Source organism: Sphaeramia orbicularis, chromosome 24 (genome assembly GCF_902148855.1).
Source record: "Sphaeramia orbicularis chromosome 24, fSphaOr1.1, whole genome shotgun sequence".
In the NCBI taxonomy this organism is placed as follows: Eukaryota; Metazoa; Chordata; class Actinopteri; order Kurtiformes; family Apogonidae; genus Sphaeramia; species Sphaeramia orbicularis.
The window spans coordinates 21,814,544-21,837,519 of NC_043979.1; the positions used below are offsets into that span (position 1 = coordinate 21,814,544).

The 22,976-nt window shown below is 41.9% G+C and overlaps 2 long non-coding RNA genes across 3 annotated transcripts; both read right to left on the bottom strand.

Moving 5' to 3' along the window:
* Positions 1-6,849: 6,849 nt before the first annotated feature.
* Positions 6,850-7,709, bottom strand: LOC115415587 (uncharacterized). 2 transcript variants are annotated; one of them, XR_003934842.1, is made up of 4 exons: positions 7,507-7,709; positions 7,354-7,424; positions 7,220-7,278; positions 6,850-7,133 (listed from the first exon to the last, which is right to left on the bottom strand). It is a non-coding gene; the product is annotated as an uncharacterized LOC115415587 (long non-coding RNA). The 2 variants fall into 2 exon arrangements; XR_003934841.1 differs by having other exon boundaries at positions 6,850-7,278.
* Positions 7,710-13,974: 6,265 nt separating this feature from the next.
* Positions 13,975-14,811, bottom strand: LOC115415624 (uncharacterized). The gene is made up of 4 exons (XR_003934844.1): positions 14,632-14,811; positions 14,478-14,548; positions 14,344-14,402; positions 13,975-14,258 (listed from the first exon to the last, which is right to left on the bottom strand). It is a non-coding gene; the product is annotated as an uncharacterized LOC115415624 (long non-coding RNA).
* Positions 14,812-22,976: the final 8,165 nt, after the last annotated feature.

Here is a 22,976-nt window from a genome sequence, read left to right on the forward strand (position 1 = left end):
TAAGTGTGTTCTATTATCTTCTGTGTGTTCTATTATGTGACTTCCCACTGATGTCTACAATTTAGAACGCCATGATACCTCTCTTGTATCAGGGGGATCCATTTTATTTTCAAGGCACAAAGTTAAAAGCCCTATTTTTTCTGTTGTTAGATTGTTTTAAAACATATCTTATATTCACTGCTGAAGTATTTGTATGACAAACTGAAGTAGATAAAATTATAGGCTGCTGTGGAGGTGTTTCCACTACTGCAGCTGTAGAAACAAACGAACAGTTTGCACCGAATGCAGCAATTGCTGAATTAAATATATTGAATGTAATTTGACCCTGAGATGGATTCAATAATAGGGATCAAAGCCGGTTGTGATTTACATTATCCTACACATTTGGTTTTCATACTTGATAAGAATGACATATTGAATAGTATTGAGCTCCCATGAGCTACTGCTGCAATATTCCCGTCTAATAGCACTTACAGCTCTGCCTCCGGGCTCATACACATGACTGAGTACATGCACTTCACTGAGCCCGGCCTCACACATATACACGAACACACACAAACACAAACACACAGGCTGCCCTATTAAGAAGGAAAAATACTTCCTCAGTCCAGTATCATAAATAAAACTGAATTAGTGCTTGATTCATGGCATAAAGGTCTACTTCACCACAGCTGAGAGAAACAACACTCTGACTGCCTGTGTTTTTGCATAGAAGCCTGCGGACCCACATTTTATGTATCTGTGTACTCGTTGAAGACGTTTATATTTGAGAAAGATGAAAGAGTTTTGGATGTGTCCACTTGGGTGTATGTGGTCTTCATTACATTAAAAATGCAATATCTCAATTGAAACGATGAAAATGATTAACACAATAATGGGGTTTGAGATTAAACATGATTTCTGCACAGTTTATCTTGGAAATCTACCACCTACAGTCAATTCTAGAGACAAATACCTGATTAATATAATGATGGCAGCCTATAAAAAAGCCATAACAAGAAAATGGCTGAGCGAAGAACCCCTAACAAAGAAGGAATGGATTGGAATTATTAAAGAAATATACAATATGGAAAAACTAACTTTCTCCTTGAACCATAATTTGGACAAATTTACTAATTATTGGTTAAAATGGACATCTATCCCAGAAGATGTGACACCCCAGTAGGACAACACCTTGTTTTTCTCATGAGAAATACCCATATATCTCAACATCTGTTTGTTTTACTATCAACGTGTGTAAATATGCATTCCAGGAAAATGTGCACAAAAGTTAATGAAAATGATGGATGTAATTACAGTCTACTCTCGTTAAACCGCCCGCCGTTATACCGCCATTTTTGCTCACCGCCGACCAAAACCATTGCACAAAAATCCCCAATGCATTATTCCATTAGCTACCGCCATTTCCGCCTATCACCATCCGCCAGCCCAGTTCCATGCACAAACAACACTTATACCATTGATTTCCCGACCGTTATACCGCCAGCGTGATTGCCATCGAGTACACATAAATTTTAACAATGCACTGAAACAAACGCGCCAGACGCTGATCGCGACAAGCTACGAGTAGGTCTACGGAACGGCCACCGTTCATTTATCGCAGAACACTCAGTAGGTCAGGATGTCGGGAAGAGGACGTGGGATTAAGCCAAAGCCTCAAGATGATGGGGTGTCATTTCCCGACACGGTATAATAATGCTTAAAATGTTTCCCCACTTTAAATGATCCCTTACAACATAACAGAATCAAGATTTATTTAGAAACGCAATTAGAACGGGTTAACGGAGGCAGCATAGACATCATATAGTAAAGACATGCACATTATGGACACAACCCATTGTAACGCCATTTTCGCTATACCGCCAATTTGGCCGTGAACGGAAGTTGGCGGTATAACGAGAGTAGACTGTATGTCAGCAGGTTTACGAGACATGATCTGATGCAACATGAGAATATATCTGAATGATCTGACATGGACTGAAACAGGACAATACCTAAACTAACTCAACCCTCTTATCATGATGGGATAATATTGTGACTCATTGACCCACTTCTTTATCGTTGTATTTTAAGTTTTGATACTGCCCTGTCTGTGCTTGTTGACGTTTCTTGTTTCATATGTCTTTACTTTTTTGTTTTACTGTCTGTTTGTTAAAAAAATGTAAAATCTGTTAAAAATAAAGATTAAAAAAAAAAAGAAAAATGCAATATCTCAGTCAATATCTTTGTCATTGTCATTTTTGCTAGCATGTTTCTTTTAACTATTTATGAGAGGCTTATGCGATATGGGTTTGTGCAGTATGTGTGGGTTATGTGATTGCATCTTTGTCCTAGTCTAATACTTCTGTATTATTAATTGGCGGCTTCACTTGTGCAGCTCTTGGAGAAGACAAATTTCCCTAAGGGGACGATAAAGTGTATCGTATCATATTGTATCATATTGTATTGTATCGAATGTTATCAAATCTGGCCCTTTCATTGACCCAAATAGAAAGGTGAGCCAACATGATTTTGGAAGGTCAAAAGTCAAGGCTACCTCATTCTTGTGTTTGTGCAATACACTACCAGTCAAAAGTGTGGACTCACCTTCTCATTTAAATGGCATTAGATGGACCGCAAATGGCCAACAAGTGCTCAGCATCACTGGGAACTTCTTCAAGACTTTTGGAAAACATTGCAGGTGACTACCTCATGAAGCTCATCACAAAAATGCCAAGAATGTGCAAAGTAATAATAAAAGCAAAGTTTGACTATTTTGAAGAATACAAAAAATAAAAGCTTGAATAAATGCTTTGAGTTATGTCAGGCTTTTTTTTTTAAACTAATTCCATATGTGTTCATTCATGGTTTTGATGCCTTCAGTAAGAATCTACAAAGTAAATAGTCATAAAAATAAAGAAAAACCAGATGAGTTTGGATCTTTGTCTTAGTCTAATACTTCTGTGCTATTAATTGGCAGCTTCACCTGTGCAGCTCTGGGAGTCCAAGACAAATTTCCCTGGCAGTAGTTCTCAAACCTTTGGAGGATGAAAAATCTCCAGGCCCCCCTCAACCCCAACAACATTGCAACAGTGGTGCAATTACAATTTTTATTGAAAGAAACATCAATATCGTAAAAATACTTTTTGCTTTAACTTGAATAATTTGTTGTGCAAATTAAAAATAACTTAGATTTTTGCTTGAATAATATGAATAAACTTAACTAGACTGCTCCCTGAGGCTATATTTTTCCAAATGAAAATAGGAAATGTGCCATCATCTTACAACTATGACAATAACGTAACTTTTTTTAGAACAGCAAACTAATTTTGGTAACAAAGATTTTAACCATATCAGTGGCTGCAATGAGCCCATTTACATTGCACATCTCAGAATATTAAAGTGTAAACTGTATAAACTATGCAAAAACAGAAACATTGCAGTAAAATCCTTGTTCATTCTCCAAACCTAAACTCTTTGTCTAGTTTAGTGACAGATCACCATGGCAGTAGATTTGTTTGTTGTGCATCCCTAAAATGAGCTCAGGGTGCTCCAATGCTAAAACATTAGTTCTACCAACTACATGTGCTAACCTGAAGAAAAAAAAAACATCCAGGCGTGATCCCATACCTACGCTGGCAAGTCTTCGCGCCTCCCCTGGGGTGCCCGCCCCACAGTTTGAGAAACTCTGCCCTGAGGGGACAGTAAAGTGTATTGTATCGTATTGTATCGCATCGCATTGCATCATATTGCATCATATCATAGCGTATCATATCATATCTTATTGTATCGTATCAAATGTTGCCAAATTTGGCCCTTTCATCGACCCAAATGGAAAGGTGAGCCAACATGATTTTGGAAGGTTAAAAGTCAAAGCTATCTCATTCTTGTACATATGAATGTAATATCTCAGTAATGCCATGAGAGTTCCTTCAATATTGACACAAATGTGGACTCATGAACTGAATAGGGTTTGTTGGAGAAAACTCAAGATCACTCATTAAGCACACTAAAGGCAGGTAAACTTGAAGCTGCAGTGACTGATATTCAGAGCCTGAGTTTTAGTATCAAAGTGTAAAAATCCTGTTATTATCTTTCAGCACATTGTGATTCAAGTGGCCTGAGAGGATAGTCTCTACCACTCTTTGCCTTTGTTTTCAGACTGTAGATAATCGACCTCAGTCTGCAGATTTTTGTCTAATCATAGGGTTTCCACACAGGTATGGAGGTTAAATCGATGACTGACAGCTGTATGTTGTTATATTCTGTATTCTATATGTAAATAGTCTGTGTAGTTTTTATTATTACTATAATTATTATGATTATTATTATTATACAATATTGTTTTTTTTGCACATCTTTATGCATGCACACTTCTTTCTGCATTTTACTCTGTTGCTGCCTTGACCATTGGATTTCCCCATTATTGGATAAAGTCTAATCTATTTACCAGTCACTGGTCAGATTCTCTCAAATGCGATGTAGACGTGACTTCACAGCTCTACTCTGTGTCTCGATGAGGAAGCTCGCAAAAGTGGCCTCATTTTTCCATAATGGCATGAAACTGCAACAGGTCATCTTTATGTACATTTAACCTTTTGATTTGGACTGAGAGGAGAGAGCTGCAGAGGGAAGGTGTGTGTTGTTTTTTCTACTGTTTTTGCCACCTGCAGTTGTAAAAGTCTACAAAGAGTGAGTATTGTAACAGAGAAAAACATGAACTGTATAGCAAGTGAAATTACATTTGTAGCTCATAATTCATTTCTGGTGCATTTAGAGCATCAGGTTAGATCATTGTTTTGTATTTTGTCATCCGTACATTGTTATGTAAACTGAACTCATTCTCTAAGGCTGCAGTAGTCTGTATTTATGTAAATGAAATGAAAAAGTGCAAGATTACTAAATATATTGATTCTGCAAGATCATCTGAGAAGAAAACTGAACTGACAGAGAGCATACCGTAGCAAAAACTATAAGGCAAAGATATTTTGGCAGTAAAATAATTTAAGGATATGCTTAAAGGATGAACAGATTCTAATTGTGAAATTAATGACAATCATTATTCAAAGCCAGCAGCAATGCCTAATAATGATTTTAGATTAAATGCTGTGAAGGTTAATCAGATTGCATTGCTGTTTCAAGTGTGAAAATCCAAAATGGAAAGAGAAAAAATCCTATCTTTCCCCTACACTGATAAGCTGTGGTGTGCAGTTTATTGCTTGAAATGACAATTCCTCATGAAAATATTACAAAACTGACAGAATAGCACTTTTCTTTCAATCTTACCCAGTTGTGGAATAAAATGAACATGTTTCAACAGTAGTTAATGCCTTTCCTTTTCAAATGACAGTCAGTTCAACTTCAAATGCTGCATTTGTATGACATAATCTTCAATATTTTTCTGGTCCACACAGTACGTGATCAAACCAGTATGTCCTCAGGAAATGTACTGAAGGAGTTTATTATAGTATAGAATCGCTGTAACTCTAGTTAACAAGGTTGTGCATTGATTTTGAAATCTTTAACCAACATTAGGAAAAAAAAACAAAAAATTCCAACCACAAAGATCCAGAGGTCTTCACAGATTTTCAAAAATGCATGTGTATGAAACTGGAAACATCTTTGATCTTTGTAGTTTGAGGGGGTTTTATCTGCTCTTGTACATGCTCCCTGTAGATGACAATAGAAAAGCCTTGGTGAGCTGTGAATAGAATCCTCAGCACCTCCTGGGTCCGAGGCAATGCAGGGTCAAGAAATGTACAGTACATTCACATATTGTAAACTGACCAGAATAAAGCTTTGAATTTATAACACCCTGAGCGAGGAATAAACTTCACAATTCAGGGTGAACAGAGTCACCATTTATCAACTGCAGTTCTTTTCTTTAGGACCATAACAGCATCTGCAGGAAAGATGACCTCAAAGGTGCCAGACCACAGGCTAAAAGTCACTATTTAGCCGCAAAAAACACATCAAAGGATCATGAAATATTATTGGAGATCTTATTAAAGTTGGATATCATGCTTCTTTCTGTAGAAGTGGGAATTAAGCGTAACAATTTACAGATACTTCACCAAAGTGCAGTCGTTTCTGCTCCTTAAATCTCCAAAACAGCCTGACTAATGTTAATCCATTTCAGGGGAATTATTGATTATTATACTCTGCCCCCCGAAGGGGAAGCAAGTGTGGCAGTACGTGGGGAAATCAGATTACCCAGTTGTCCGACAACGCCACCCAGGGGAATTTCACCCCTGGGAAAATTATACAAATAATAAAATTAACTAACAAGATCACAGGTTCGTAATGATCCACCCGGGAGAGATAATGTTTAGTTAAAGACAGAATTTATTGAACAAAAATTATTAAACAGTTAACAAAAAAAACTAAAATGTCGCACACACCAGGCCTTCAGCCAGCACTCAGGCTGACAAAAACAAAATAAGGGAGGACAGGGCTGAGACTTACCACCGCGGCAGGAAACCAAAAATAAGGGGAGGGGTCCACCACCACACCTGTGACACGACACACAGAAAGAAAAAGAACACAAGGAAACCGTGAAAACACCACCACCAGGTTGGACTGCCGCTCAGGTACCCAGCACCTGTACCACAAAGAGAAAGAAGAAACAACCATTAATAAAACAGCCTGAGTGCCTAGGTCACTGGTGGCCGACAGTGAACGATTAAAACTCACACACACTCACACACATCCATCCAACATCTAATTAACTCAAAATATTAAAAGCCATGAAAAATACAATTTCCTTAAAATAGTGTTGCCAATAAACATGAACAAAGGAAATTGTAAAAAAAATAAATCCAAACAATAAAGAAACTATGAAAAACACAAAAAAAGTATCTATGCCCGCCCCCCGCCACAGGTAGAGGATCAGGTCCGGAAAGACGAGCAGGAGCCGGACCGTCCGGAGAAGGGGAGGGGAGACGAGCCAAGGTCCGGGGGCGAAACACTCGGGCCGAACCCGACTTGGCCAATGCGGCACCGGACAGAGACGATATCCAGGGTCCACTGTAGCACAACAGCCAAACCAGAACAGCAAGGCAAAAAAAGACGGGACAGCAAAACCAAACCACCAAGCCAAAACAGCAACAGTCAATGAGTGTGGTGGCTGATGACAGGCCACCACTTACTGCAACCTTTAAATTAATCAAAAGAAAACACTCTAATTAATAAATGCAAAAAAAATACTCAATTAAAGAGAATGATGCACATACATACATACCACTGGCGCAGCGTCACAGAGAACAGGAGGAGGAGAACCGCAGTTACCTGCAGCCCACACTGCAGGAAAACACAGCAGCAATCAGCTGAGAGCTAAGCTACAGTCTGATAGAATGGCAGACAACGCCGACTCACCAGGCAGACCACGTTACTTCCCACCAAACCTCCGGCGGGGTGATCTGTTCCCCCTACACCGTCTGTAGTCACTAAAAAAACACACCGGTGTCACCAATGCGCACGTTGTGCGCACACAGCGAAAAGAAGAGAGAGAGAGAGCGGCCACACTACCTGAGGGTTGAATGTTTGCGATGCCCACCGCAAACAAAGGGCTCCGCCACGCCGAGCTGCAGTCACCGCCACGCTGGCTCAAAGGACTGGAAGGAGAGGGTCAGGTGTGACCACTCACCTGATTATAAAGGCGCGTCTGGCACCGCCCCACAATTAAGGTACGGCGCTGCTGGCGCAGTGCCGTGCAGTGGCAAGGAGGGAGAACGCCTCCGGCTACATCTACCCCCCACTTTTGCATCGTCGACCCGACGATGAACATGCCAACCCAGTACTAAGACCAGGGTCTAAAGATAGCAGACTGGGTGTTACACACAGGTGCTGGATGTCCACTGGCTACCCTGCCTGAGAGACCAGCTGACTGAGGAAGATTGTGGACATTAGGATGTTGGCCAGCGGTAGAACGAGATGTCCTACGCAATGCCCGCTGGTTAGTGCTCGGTGGACCAGTTTCCAAAAGTGGAGGGCCTGGTAATGCAGAGCTCCCATGTGCTACAGGTGTTTCTGCAACAACCCTGGTTTCCAAGGGGGTCACCACAACCGGAGTTGGACATGAGGCACTTGGAACCGCTGTAGTTGTGGGTAAAGGGGTATCAGGGACCCAGAACCATAAATCACTGTCACTGGAGGAGTTACTCTCCAGGACAGGCCGGCCAGGTGGAAGCCGCACAGTCTTAGGAGGAGAAGGAGCTTCAGACTGAACTACAGCCTTCAACATTTCCCGGTGGACGTTCCGGACCTTATCTAGGTCAGTCACCGGGGCAACAGCATACACTGTTCCCTCACCAAGAGGGGCTCTTACCACCTGATACACCTCTGAGCTCCAAAGATCTTGAATCTTATGGCGACCCCTAGCGCTGTAATCCCTCAAGTACACCTTCTGGCCTACCAACAAAGGTGCAGCCTGGACCCGCTGATCATGCCGCTCCTTCCGTCGGCCAGCAGCGGCGGCCAAACGTTCTCGAGCCCCCTCAAAGGCAACTCGCAGTCTGGCCTGATGTTCACCCATCCAGTCCTGTACTGTACCTGGTACTGGGTCTGAAACTCGACCCAGCAGAAAGTCTACAGGAAGTCTAGGTTCCTGTCCAAACATCAGATAGAAAGGGGACTCACCAGTACTCTGATGAGGCGTGGTGTTGTAACAAAACAACACCTGAGGCAAACAAGAAGCCCAGTCTCGTTTCCGAGATACTGGAAGAGTTCGGAGGAGGTTATGGAGGGTTCGGTTGAACCGCTCACATTGACCGTTACCAGCCGGATGATATGGTGTGGTACGAGACCTTCGAACCCCGTACAAACAACAGAGTTGGTGAATCAAAGAACTTTCAAAGCTCCTGCCTTGGTCCGAGTGAAGGCGACTCGGGACACCAAATTTATAAAACCACTCATATAACAGGACCTGGGCCACAGTGGAGGCCCGTTGGTCACGTGTAGGGACAGCTACAGTGAATTTACTGAACACGTCTGTCATGACCAGGACATTTTCGAGTCCATTTCGGGAAGGTTCAAGCAGTGTAAAATCTATGGCCAAGACCTCATTTGGCCTTGATGCCATCACATGGCCCATAAAACTGTGTGGCACATGCCCAGAGTCCTTAGCAACTTGGCAGCGCTCACACTCCTGAATCCACTGCTTGATATCTGTAATCATTCCCGGCCAGTAGCAGCGCTGCCGGACCAACTCAGTGGTCCGTTCAATGCCCTGGTGGCCGTGCTCCTGGTGTAACTGATTCAAGGTCTCCTGCTTAAGAGCTGCAGGCAAGATGAACTGGAGGGACTTCTCCCCCCCATCTGGACGGAACACCTGGCGAAAAAGAACCCCGTCTTTCTCCACCAGGCGGTCCCATTGCCGCAAAAGCGCAATGGCTAACTTTGATAGCTGGCGTCTTTCAACAGAAGAGGGCTGAGCCTTCTTCCGCCAAAACACCAGCAACTCCTTCAAAAGAGGATCGTTCTCCTGAAAAGAACGGAGATCAGAAGCTGAGTGGGATGGAAGAATTGAGACAGTGGACTGAGTTGCCGACACCACAGGGTCTGGGTGTGGGTCTTGCTGGAGGTTGGCTGGAACAGAAGTGCCAGGTAAGGACTGCGCCACCAATTCTGAACCAGACACATACTGCCGTGAGAGTGCATCTGCATTTTTGTTACTGCGACCTGATCGATACTTAATATCAAAATCAAAGTCAGCAAGCTGGGCAGCCCAACGGTGTTCAGTGGCCCCCAGTTTGGCAGACTGGAGATAGCTCAACGGGTTGTTATCAGTGTACACGACACACTTCTGCCCCAATAGGTACTCCCGGAACTTCTCCGTCATGGCCCACTTTAGCGCAAGGAATTCCAGCTTCATAGAGCTGTAGTTGGACATGTTGCGCTCAGTGGGCCGAAGGCCTCTACTGGCATAGGCCACAGGTCTTATGCCACTGTCTGTCTCCTGTGAGAGGACCGCCCCAAGGCCACTATAGCTGGCATCAGTCTCTAAAATAAAGGGGCGTGAGAAGTCAGCGTAGGTCAGCACAGGGGCTGAAACCAACCTCAACTTCAAGGCCTCAAAGCTCTCTTCACACTGAGGCGTCCATGCAGCCTCCAGAGCCTGACCTGACCCCTTCTTTGACTTTGAGCCTGCCAGCTCAGCCACCAACCGATGCAGAGGGCCAGCCAACTTGGCAAAACCCTCCACAAAACGGCGGTAATAGCTGGCAAAACCCAAAAAGGAGCGAAGCTCCGACACATGACGGGGCCGCTGCCACTTGGCCACCGCCTCGATTTTTGAGGGGTCGGTGGAGACTCCAGTACTGGAGATTACATGCCCCAAATAAGAAACCTCATGCTGGAAAAACGCACACTTCTCAAGCCTCACCTTCAGGCCTTCCTTTTGCAGCCGACCAAGGACCACTTCCAGCCGCTGCAGATGTTGCTGAATACAGGATGAAAAGACGATGATGTCATCAAGATAAAGCAGCAATGATTGACCTTGCTGATCGCCAAACATCCTCTGCATCAGCCGCTGGAAGGTGCTTGGGGCATTGCATAAGCCAAAGGGCATGCGATTGAACTCGAAAAGGCCGAAGGGGGTACAGAAGGCGGTTTTGGGCTTGTCTTTCTCTGCTACAGGGACCTGATTGTAACCACTGGCCAAGTCTATTGTGGAAAACCAGCGGGCCCCACAGAGGGCATCAAGACTTTCCTCAATACGAGGCAGAGGGAAAGCGTCCCTCCGAGTCTTGCTATTGAGGAGGCGGTAGTCTACGCACAAACGCAGACTTCCATCCTTCTTCCTAACCAAAACAATAGGGGACGCATATGGACTGCTACTCTCCCTAATGACCTGAGACTCAAGCAGCTGGTTGATATGAGTCTTTACTGCCTCATAGTCTGAAGGAGGGATGCGACGGTACCTCTGACGGACCGGTACATCATCCAATAAGGGTATGTCATGTGAAAGGAGGTTGGTGCAGCCCAGGTCACCATCATGGGCTGAGAAAACTGACTGATACTTATGTAACAAAGACCTCACCTCTGCCTGCTCCTGCTCTGTAAGTGCAGACAGATCCAATGACTCCACCCTATCTGGCAGTGGGGTGGCGGCTACCTGGGAGGACACAGTAGCTGTAGGGGGCCTCACCTCTGTCACACCAGCCGGTAGACTGACAACCTGAGAAGCACTGATGCTCCCAAGACCGGTACGTGGGTACAGGAGAACATCAGTAGTTCCAAGATTGACCACTGGGACGTAAACTGTGCCCCGGACAACCTGTACTAAACAGGGGGAGGCCAACAACCCAGCTGGCAAACCGGACTCAGGGGGCTCAAACAGCACAGCTGAGCCAGCAAACTGTTCTGAGCAGGTACTTGCGACCAGCTTCATCACTCCACCAGGTATACGCACAGGTCGCTTACCCCTGACCCTCACAGTGCCCGTGGGGCTTCTGGAGGTCTGGGCAGCAGACTGGTGACACTTCTGTAAGGCCTCAATAACTATACCAGGTGCCTGCAACACAGAAGGGGAGTCAAAAAGTGAAGGGCCAAATGCTCCAAAGAGCTCACGATAACATCGACGAATTACATTCATCCCAAGGATTCCAGGGACAACAGACACAGCACCAGGGGGGTCCTTGACTATGAGGATCCCACAGCGGGACATCACCTTGCCACAAAGCTCCACATCGAGCTCCAAATAACCAATGTACGGAATGGCTAAGCCATTAGCGGCTCGCAGCTGTAGCCAGTGGCAGGAACGAAGGCGATCATAGCCCCAAGGTGCAAAGTGTGACAAAAAGAAGCTCTCAGTGACTGTGGACACCATGGAACCTGTGTCCACCAAACATGAAACAGTAACCCCCCAAAGCAAAACATCAAGGTTTGGACATGGAGCAACTAGCCCAGCCATTGCACCATTCTGTGAGCCTATGGACTCCCCAACTGAACTGTGGCTCTGCAGCTCAGTGGGCTTCAGTTTTCCGGCTGACGGGAAGACTGAGGACGCCTAGCGGCGCTGGAGTTTGAGCCAGTGACCGACTGAGTTCGGCCACGAGGGGGCACCCGCTCATTGTCGCAGTCACGGGCAAAATGGCCTGGTTGCTGGCACCTTCTACACAGAAAAGGGCCACTGCGAGAAGTTTGACCTTGTGAGCGGGGAGCCTGCAGGGAGGCTACAGTCTGAGTGAGCTGATTAAGCTGCTCCTGTTGACGCTTTAAAGCATCCATCAGATCACTCAAATCTGGTGATGGTGAAACAGGAGGGACTGAATGGACATGACCCTGCATCCCATACTGTAGACCAAAAGCTGATGGCAAAGAGCAACTACGCCCCCTAGCACCCCCTGGAAGACCCTCCCTTTCCCACCTAATAGCTTCACCACGAAGCTCCAACAAAGTAGCAGTGGGCTGGCGACGCACCACCTGCTTGAGCTCCCGACGAAGAGCACTATCAAGCACATGCTCAATAAACTGGTCACGAAGGAGGACCTCTGCATTAGGCATCCCATCAGGTGCACGCTGCTTAACTTGCTCCATTAAAGCCATAAGGGCTAAGGAGAATTCCTGCAGCGTCTCACCCTCAAGCTGGTGCCTGGAAAAGAAAGCCTGCTGCAGGGTAACATATGATTGAGAACAACCATATAACTCCTTCAAAATCATTATAACTTTGCCTGGATCTCCCCGCTCTACCTGAGGGCGGAACCTGATCTCCTCCTTCGCCTCTCCTTCCAAATGATCAAAAATAAACAGAGCCTGGTCAGCAGTGGAGAGGTGTCGGGCACGCACACACGCCTGCACCTCCTCCACCCACTCCATAATCCCCATACCTGTCCTGCCATTAAATGTGGGACATTTGCGATCTCGGGGTATGACCACCAGTCGCTCTGTGACAGCACTGGTGACACCAGCCGATGAGGCCTGACTGGCCGGCGCAGAGGACACTGAAGCAGCCCCACCAGAGCCCAACGAGGAACCAGCCCGCTCCTGAAGAAGCCGCTCGTTGTCTGCTTTAAGCTGTAGCACTAGCTCTCTTAGCTGCTGCAACTCCTCCTCCATTGTGACAGATGGTAAGCTGCACCAGGGGCTCAGAAAAACACACACAAAAAAAAGAGAATGAGTGGGGTGAATCTGTAAATGACTGCTGCTGTTTTGGCTATACAACAAAAAACAACCCAATTAAACACAAAAATTACAATATGAAAAAAAAAAACTGAAAAAGAAAAAAAAATTTTTTTTTTTTTTTTTTTTAAATAACCAAACACGTCTCTACCCTTTTTAAAGGTGGATCCTGCCGACAACGCCAAAGATAATGTGGCAGTACGTGGGGAAATCAGATTACCCAGTTGTCCGACAACGCCACCCAGGGGAATTTCACCCCTGGGAAAATTATACAAATAATAAAATTAACTAACAAGATCACAGGTTCGTAATGATCCACCCGGGAGAGATAATGTTTAGTTAAAGACAGAATTTATTGAACAAAAATTATTAAACAGTTAACAAAAAAAACTAAAATGTCGCACACACCAGGCCTTCAGCCAGCACTCAGGCTGACAAAAACAAAATAAGGGAGGACAGGGCTGAGACTTACCACCGCGGCAGGAAACCAAAAATAAGGGGAGGGGTCCACCACCACACCTGTGACACGACACACAGAAAGAAAAAGAACACAAGGAAACCGTGAAAACACCACCACCAGGTTGGACTGCCGCTCAGGTACCCAGCACCTGTACCACAAAGAGAAAGAAGAAACAACCATTAATAAAACAGCCTGAGTGCCTAGGTCACTGGTGGCCGACAGTGAACGATTAAAACTCACACACACTCACACACATCCATCCAACATCTAATTAACTCAAAATATTAAAAGCCATGAAAAATACAATTTCCTTAAAATAGTGTTGCCAATAAACATGAACAAAGGAAATTGTAAAAAAATAAATCCAAACAATAAAGAAACTATGAAAAACACAAAAAAAGTATCTATGCCCGCCCCCCGCCACAGGTAGAGGATCAGGTCCGGAAAGACGAGCAGGAGCCGGACCGTCCGGAGAAGGGGAGGGGAGACGAGCCAAGGTCCGGGGGCGAAACACTCGGGCCGAACCCGACTTGGCCAATGCGGCACCGGACAGAGACGATATCCAGGGTCCACTGTAGCACAACAGCCAAACCAGAACAGCAAGGCAAAAAAAGACGGGACAGCAAAACCAAACCACCAAGCCAAAACAGCAACAGTCAATGAGTGTGGTGGCTGATGACAGGCCACCACTTACTGCAACCTTTAAATTAATCAAAAGAAAACACTCTAATTAATAAATGCAAAAAAATACTCAATTAAAGAGAATGATGCACATACATACATACCACTGGCGCAGCGTCACAGAGAACAGGAGGAGGAGAACCGCAGTTACCTGCAGCCCACACTGCAGGAAAACACAGCAGCAATCAGCTGAGAGCTAAGCTACAGTCTGATAGAATGGCAGACAACGCCGACTCACCAGGCAGACCACGTTACTTCCCACCAAACCTCCGGCGGGGTGATCTGTTCCCCCTACACCGTCTGTAGTCACTAAAAAAAACACACCGGTGTCACCAATGCGCACGTTGTGCGCACACAGCGAAAAGAAGAGAGAGAGAGAGCGGCCACACTACCTGAGGGTTGAATGTTTGCGATGCCCACCGCAAACAAAGGGCTCCGCCACGCCGAGCTGCAGTCACCGCCACGCTGGCTCAAAGGACTGGAAGGAGAGGGTCAGGTGTGACCACTCACCTGATTATAAAGGCGCGTCTGGCACCGCCCCACAATTAAGGTACGGCGCTGCTGGCGCAGTGCCGTGCAGTGGCAAGGAGGGAGAACGCCTCCGGCTACACAAGGGGTATTGTTTTTGGTTTGGTTTGGTTTGGTTTGGTTTGGTTTGGTTTGTTTGTTTGTTTGTTTGTTAACACTTTTGCAGCAAAACTATTGTTGAATTCATACCATTATGGTTTATAGATTGCCAGTGACCCAGAATTGATCTGATTACATTTTGAGAAAAGTAGGTCAAAGTTCAATTTTTTTTAGGAATTTTTAAAATCTTTTTTTTTTTTTTCCATTTACTTATAATGGGCAAAATTTCAAATGTCTGTAGCAGCAAAACTATTGGTTGAATTCATACCAATTTGGTTTATAGATTGCCAGTGACCCAGAATACATGTCATTACATTTTGGAAAAAGTAGGTCTAAGTTTAAATTTTTTTTTTTGAATTTTTTAAATCTTTTTTTTTCCTATTTACATATAATAGGCAAATTTTCACATGTCTGTAGCAGCAAACCTATAGGTTGAATCCATACGAAATTGGTTTTTATAGATTACCAGTGACCCAGAATAGATGTCATTACATTTTGGGGAAAGTAGGTCAAAGTTCACATTTTTTATGAATTTTTAAAATCTTTTTTCTTCTCCCATTTACTTACAGTGGGTGAAATTTCACGTCTATTAAAACATCAATTTTGTTTCAATTTACTTCAAACTTGGCACATAAATAGAGGCAATTGATATGCTGACATCAGCACACGCATAGACATGATGACATCAGCTGGAGCAATACCAAAATAAGTTATAATATTTGTGAGGGGCGGGGTTTGTTGTGCCTGGAACCACTTTTTTTTTTTTTGCATCACTGTGCACCTCCCCAACATCAAGACTGATTTGTATCTGTCCGTGTATATCATTCACCGCAGACTAGACTATGGAGAAAATTCAACATTCTGCATCAAGTTTTGCACTTAGCCCTTGATCGGGTAAGTGACTATTTTTGGTCATTTCCACACACATTACAAGACAATGACTGCAACAGTAACTGCAGCGGTTACAGGACAGTGAGTCAACAATCTCAGGTCAAATGTGGTCTACAGGGTCTGTAAGGTCCACCCCTGCATGAACAGTGAGTGTACCTGCTTGTTAGGTACCATGAAGTAATGGTACTAATGTAAGAAATGATGTTCAAAGGGAAAATGTGCGTATTGGCCAAAGTTATAATAGTTTTGAATTTTTCATTATAGTTTAATTTAGTTTTGATTTTTTTTCTCTAATTCAGTTAGTTTTAAGTAGTTTTTAGAGCAGGTTTGCTAGTTTTCATTAGTTTTTGTTTTGTTTATCTAAATGCTTAGTTTTAGTTTAGTTTTGTCATATCTTTTATCTTTCTCGCCATCATATTCACATAAATCCCATACAGGACTCTGCTGCTTTCTCCCAAATTTAGTCTGCATGTTGCTGGGTAGGGTGGGGACGAGAAGATGACTCTAAACAATAAGTGACGAGAAGTGACGGACCGTGAAGTGCCGTATGGTACCGCCAGCTAAAATTACTCGAGTGAAATAAATTGATTTCACATCAATCCAACATTGACAAAGACAAAAATGAAGGGAATTTTAGCCATAGTTTTTCTACGTTTTAGTTAGTTTTGTAAGCACACAATACAGTTTCAGTTAGGTATTGTTTTTTCTTTTAATTATAGCTTTTATTTATTTCAGTTAACAAAATTTTTTTTCAATTCTAGTTTTCGTCATTTCATTAGTTTTCGTTAATGATAATAACCTTGGAATTGACAGGTGTCTGTACCAGCACTTACGTTGTTGTAATGTTCTAAAAGTGATGCTCTAATGTTCTAAAATACATGTTCCTTTCACCCTATGTGTTTTTCTTGTATTTTTTAAATATACTATATATACTTTTTGGATTTTCTTCTTTTTTTTGCCACTTACGAGCAAGGAACCAAATATGGTAACTTCATTGCCCGTGATTGACTGAAGAGTCACGTGGATGCATCGAGCAAGATGTCAGCATAGTAGTCGAGCTCTGCTAATCCACTAATATTTACTGTACTTTCCGGACTATTGGCCGCACCTGACTACAAGCCACGCCCACCCCGTCTCCTACATCTCACCATCGATTCACTGATGCCAAGCTTATGTGCAGCAGCTCGATTTCCTTCTTTGACAGTCGGATTGATCTTTAGCCCGGAAAACAGAAATTAGCCACATCATTTTTGAGCATGTGGAAAAAAGTAGCGGCTTATAGACCAGAAATTACGGTATGCTAATTTACAACATTATAATCTGCTATATTTATTTTTAAACAATCTTTCTTAGAACACACGATCTTGATTTCCTACATAACAGTAAAAAAACTTTGAAATATTTCACAAAGTCATAACGTCTTATGTCCTCCAATAACACACTGTCTTTCAGAGTATTTCTATGAGTGACCTATAAAGGATTAAAGTTAATGCTCATTATTTTCACTGTATTGTTTTAGTTGATTTGTGCTTACTTTATATGGAATTTTAATGGTTAAATAATCTCCTTAAAGGTGGGGTGTGAGATGTTTTCCTGGAGCATTTTTTTTTTACCATATATACTATAAATTTGCACAAATGATTGTTTTGTCACCATCGAATGTAAGTTTTTTGTTTTGTTTTTTTTATTGTGTGTTGATTATGTCTTGTCTTGTCAGAAACTGTGTGTTATGCTGCTTTTCTTGGCCATGTCACTCTTGAAAAAGAGATTTGCAATCTCAATGAGGCTTTTTTACCTGGTTAAATAAAGGATATATATTGCTTAGAACCCCCTTCACACCCCGATTACAACCAATTAATTAAATGCTCTAACACAAATGAAAAAATGTAGTCACCTGTGGAACAGACAGGACTGAAAAAGCACCATCCAATCCAAACTCAACCCCCCCCCTTGCACGTACCTCTTTTCTTGCATGAATCGTGTGTTCTTAAAGGCTTGGAGCACTTGTACAGGAAACGAAGCCAGAGCCAGAGCTTGGCTATATTAGTTATATTAGGGTAGAAAGTTCACTGGCAAACTGTTTTGTCTCTATCATAAATCACTAGGAAATGTAATGTCAGCCAGATAGGTATGAACTGGGGCTGGTCTGTAAGAGCGGGGGTGTTGGAGGACACTGAATGAGGTACACATGGATCTGGGCCGGAGACAGGGGCCGCTGAAGTGCAGTGCTCGTGAACCCTCGGGAACATGCATTGCATGTGCACATACTCTGGAGGCATGGCTGTGGGGGATATCTGAAGAAAGGGGTTTGGACTTCTGAATTGAGTATTTTCAAAATATAGCTTGCTCGAACTGTTTTTCTAAGATCTATGGAAGTAAATCTGTCTCATCAGATTTTGAATTATAAAAGCTATTGAATTTCTAGCACTGAATTTTTTTTTGTACTGAAATTATGTATCTGAATTTTTTGTCTCTAAATTCAACTATGTTCATAAATTTAGAATAAAAAAAAATTCAAATGCAAAAAATTCAAATGCAAAAAATTCAAATGCAAAAAATTCAGATGTAAAAAATTCAGTGGCAAAAAATTCAGATGCAAAAATTCAGATCACATATCCATGCTAACTGTCTTCCTGAATCGGCGTCACATGACCAACCTAACATAACTCAACTGGCTGGCTGTCGGTTCGACTTGAGATAGAATTGATTGCTTATCCTTGGTGTCCCAGATGTGTGATCTGAATTTTTTTGCGACTGAATTTTTTGCATCTGAATTTTTTTGCATCTGAAATGTTTTTATTCTAAATTTATGAACATAGTTAAATTGAGAGACAAAAAATTCAGATACTTAATTTCAGTGCAAAAAAAATTCAGATACTTAATTTCAGTGCAAAAAAATTCAGATACTTAATTTCAGTGCAAAAAAATTCATTGCTAGAAATTCAATGGCTTTCATAATTAAAAATCTGATGAGACAGATTTACTTCCGTAAAGATCTCCTACCCCACCTTTAATGTTCCAATATTCTGCATGGTTCAGTTTGTTCTTGAGTAAATAAACTGAATTAGTATTTCTACTTTTACCAGTCTTCTTTTTTCTTTTTTTTTTCTTTTTTCACATTTCTGCTTCAGAAAATATGTGTACTTTTGCCGCCTCTCTGCCAACAGCATGCTGATAGCAGCTTAGCCCTGTGATAAATGACTCACAAATTTTATTACAGAGTGAATCCCTGTTTTCAAAGCTGTGAATGTGGTTGATCTGAATCTACAGAAATGCGCGACACCTCCATGTCCTCTTCGGGGGTGATGGTGACGGGTCTGTATCATCCCACTTCATCTACAATCTTTTGTTCATCTTGCTGACATGAGGCTACAAAAGCTTCAGCTTTCGCCCAACAGATAAAAACCGCTTGCTGTCTTGCCCTCTCACACAACGCCTAATTACAAAAAGATTAGTCTTGAAAATCCTCCCTAGATATTATTGAAATGCTTGGAAGATGTGACAGCTGCTGCAATATTTCTCTGTGTTGTGAAACTGCCTTTTAACTGTGTCAGCACCTAAATTACCTTCATGAGCTCTGAAAAACACAACATTACGCCTGTGTTACACGTATTAGTGCATGTCTGGTTATATCAGTGAATGTTCATTTAACTCTGTAATTACACATGTTTATCTGTGAGGGCAATTTCTAAAAAAAAAAAAAAAAAAAGATTCATCTAACTGCCTTTTTTTTTTTTTTTGAGCATGTTCTACAATCGCTTCTATTTTGGGCTATATTTTGGCTCCTTTAACCTTAACTCGACAGATATTTTTTGCAGTTCATATTGCTAAGATCAAGTTTTTTTTTCTATTTTTACTTCAAACCCTTTCAGCTGGTGTTTCTGCCTTTCACAGCAGTGCATCGCTCTTTTCTAAATTTCTCAAGTTTCACTTTTCCTCCCAAATCTGATTCTCCTCTGTTTTCTGTCATCCTTCTTCTTCTCCTTCTTCTTCATCATCTTCTTCTTCCTCGTCTTCTTTTTCATGTTCTTCTTTTTTATCTTCTTCTTCTTTTTTATCTTTTTCCTCCTCTTCTCTTTCTTTCTTTTTCTTCTCCTTCATCTTCTTTGTCTTCTTCTTCCTTTTCTCCTTCTTTGTCTTCTTCTTTTCCATCTTCACCTTCTTCTCCTTCCTTGTCTTCTTTTTTGTCTTCTTCTTTTTCATCTTCTTTTTTATCTTCTTCTTCCTCATCTTCTCCTTCTTTGTCTTTTTCTTCCCCTTCATCTTCTTTGTCTTCTTTTTATCTTCTTCTTCCTCTTCTCCTTGTTCTTCTTCCTCCTCTTCTCCTTCTTCGTCTTCTTCTCCTCCTTCATCTTCTTCTTCCTTCTCTCCTTCTTTGTCTTCTTCTTTTCCACCTTCTCCTTCCTCCTCCTCCTCTTCTTCTTCTTCTCCTACTTCATCTTCTTCATCTTCTTTTTTATCATCTCCTTCTTCCTCCTCTTCTCATGCTCCATCATCTTCATCTTCTTTTAATCTTCTTTTTCCTCCTCTTCTTCTCCTTCTTTGTCTTCTTCTTCTTCATCTTTTTTATCTTCTTCTACTTCTTCCTCCTCCTCTCCTTCTCCATCTTTTTCATCTTCTTCTTTTTTAATCTTCTTTTTGCTCTTCTTCTCCTTCCTCCTCTCTTCTTCTTCTTCTTCTCCTTCTTTGTCTTCTTCTTAGTTGTCTTTTTTATGTTCTTCTCCTTCCTCCTCTTCTCCTTCTCCATCTTCTTCATCTTCTTTTTTAATCTTCTTTTTCCTCTCCTTCCTCTTCTGCTTCTTCTTTGTCTTCTTTTTATCTTTGTATTCTTCTTCTTCATCTTCTTCTTTTTTATCTTCTGCTTCCTCCTCTTCTCCTTCTCCATCTTTTTCATCTTCTTCTTTTAATCTTCTTTTTCCTCTTCTTCTTTGCCTTCATCTTTTTTGTTTTCTTTTTATCTTTGTATTATTCTTCTTCCTATTCTTCTCTCTCTGTGCATGCCAAATTATGCTTAAGTTCTGTCCATCCTCAATTTTACAAGGTTTAAACAGTAGATACGACTGTTCACTGGTTTAGTCGCTGTAACTGAAATTTCACATTCATATGGGCTGTTTTTCTACTACCTGCCTGCGCAGTTAGATCATTGTCAGATACGACATGGTGTAGGAGGTATACCATGTCAGAGTGGCAGAAGGTCTGTGCATTTTCCTCGTGTATGTTTGTGTTTGTATGTGTGTGTGGGCTGAGACAGGCTGGCAGCAGTAGACATCTGGTGACATCTGGTCCACACAGATAAAGTAATAAACACGTAGCTACTATCTCACTATCTGGAAGCTGGTGCAGCCTATCTGTGTCTCTGTTTGTCACTTCCTCCCTCTGTCAGTATCAAACCCAAATACGTTTTATTGATGGAAAAAAGCAACATGTTAAAATGGTGGCACAATGTTACAACTCGTAGTCTTAATGTTAAGCAGAGTAGTCCATCATTCGTTCAGATTTATCATAACTGCATCTTTGTCTTTTTATTTCCTTTGTCTCTGTACTTTAAACCACTTTACAATGATCTGTTTTCGTGCTGTGCACTTTAACAAATCCCATTTCCACAAAAGATGAGATGTTTTGTTAAAATGTGTTGAAACTGAAATCTGGGTCTTGTTAATTTGTATGAGCATATGTAACTTTCAAGTACAAAAAAAATATTTTCAGTGTTTTCATCCACTGAATTTACTGTTTTTAAAATACAAGTAAATTAAAATTTTGAGATCTGAAACACACTGAAAAAATAAAAAGCAACAAGTAAAAGTGTTTTGTCAGATTCCACAATTATCAGGTTAATTGGTAACAAGTGAGCAATTATGATTTAACATGAAGGTTTATGCCCCGTCCACATAGAAAACTGATTTTGTTTTTTTTGTTTTTTTTGTTTTTTATGGTCACTAAAACTAGGATTTTTCCACAGTAAACATTTTTAAAAACCCCTGTTTATGTGTATCCATGTAGAACACAATAAGATAAGAAAAAAATGGCATCACCTCCATTCATACATGCCTGTTGTTTAGTGAAATGACCCTCAGGCTGAAACGTCAAATTGAGGTCATATGAGTGTGCAAGTAGGTGCATTACCTGCAGTAGATTGAGGTCAGCATGGACACATGTTCTGGTGTTCTGATGAAATCTTTATGATATAGAGAATGCACTTCGACTCCAACCAACATGAAAGGTAATTGAGTTTATAACATATCCTTTTATTTGCTCTGTTTGGTAAGTCTCTGCATCTTCTGTGTCCAACTTCTGTGTCCAACATGATGTAAGTAGGTGGTATCTGTAGTTTACTTTATTAGAAACAGTGGTTTGTCTGAGTGTTTGCAGCAGACTGTAATTATTCTTGTGTTGCAGTGCGCACAGAGATATTTGGAAAATAAAGGTCATGTGGGCAGATTTTTTTGTTTCTTTTCTTTTAATTTTGGAGGGAAATACCTATAAAAATGCCAGTGTGAGTGCAGATAGGGGTTGGTTCAGTGGTGTAGTGGTCCCTGGAGAAGTGGGTATGCTCTAAATTTTTGCCCTTCTTGTTTGTTTTTTTAAGTAGTCCAGAAAAACACCATTTAAGAAATAGTGACATATAAGACTACTCTATTTTGTTTCCCCAGAAATCCATCAGTAGTATTTGATCACTATTATAAAATTATCATGACTTGATCAGGAGCAATTTGTAGGTATTACTGGTCACACAAGCAGTTGCATGAATGGCAGTATATTCAACATGAAGCAAGCATAGGATAACATTAGCCTTTCATTTCTTGTTTGCATTTCCAAGAATCGTGCATCTTTCAATGAGATGGGCAGTGACCTGTCAAACAACTGGGGTGGCACTGGCGCCTTAGGTGGCAAATCAGGTTCCAGTGGTGGCCAGCGCTAAGCAGAGCCCTGGTTCTGGCGCTAAGTTAGCAATATGTTTTGGGAAAAAAAAAAAAAAAAAGTTAGCAATATTTTCCTCAGCATGACCCGCCCTACTCTGCCTCTGATTGGCTCATCAGTCCTCATGCCTTAAGTTAACCAATCTAATCAGTGAAGGTAACAAGTATTTGCCAATTAGATTCAGAGTAGGGTGGGTCATGGCTTCACCATCCTAGGGGAAAACATGGGAAATTTGGCTGCAGATACTACTGAATGGTGCGCATTAGGGGGATTTAGAAATGGGTATACGCAATGCTAACTG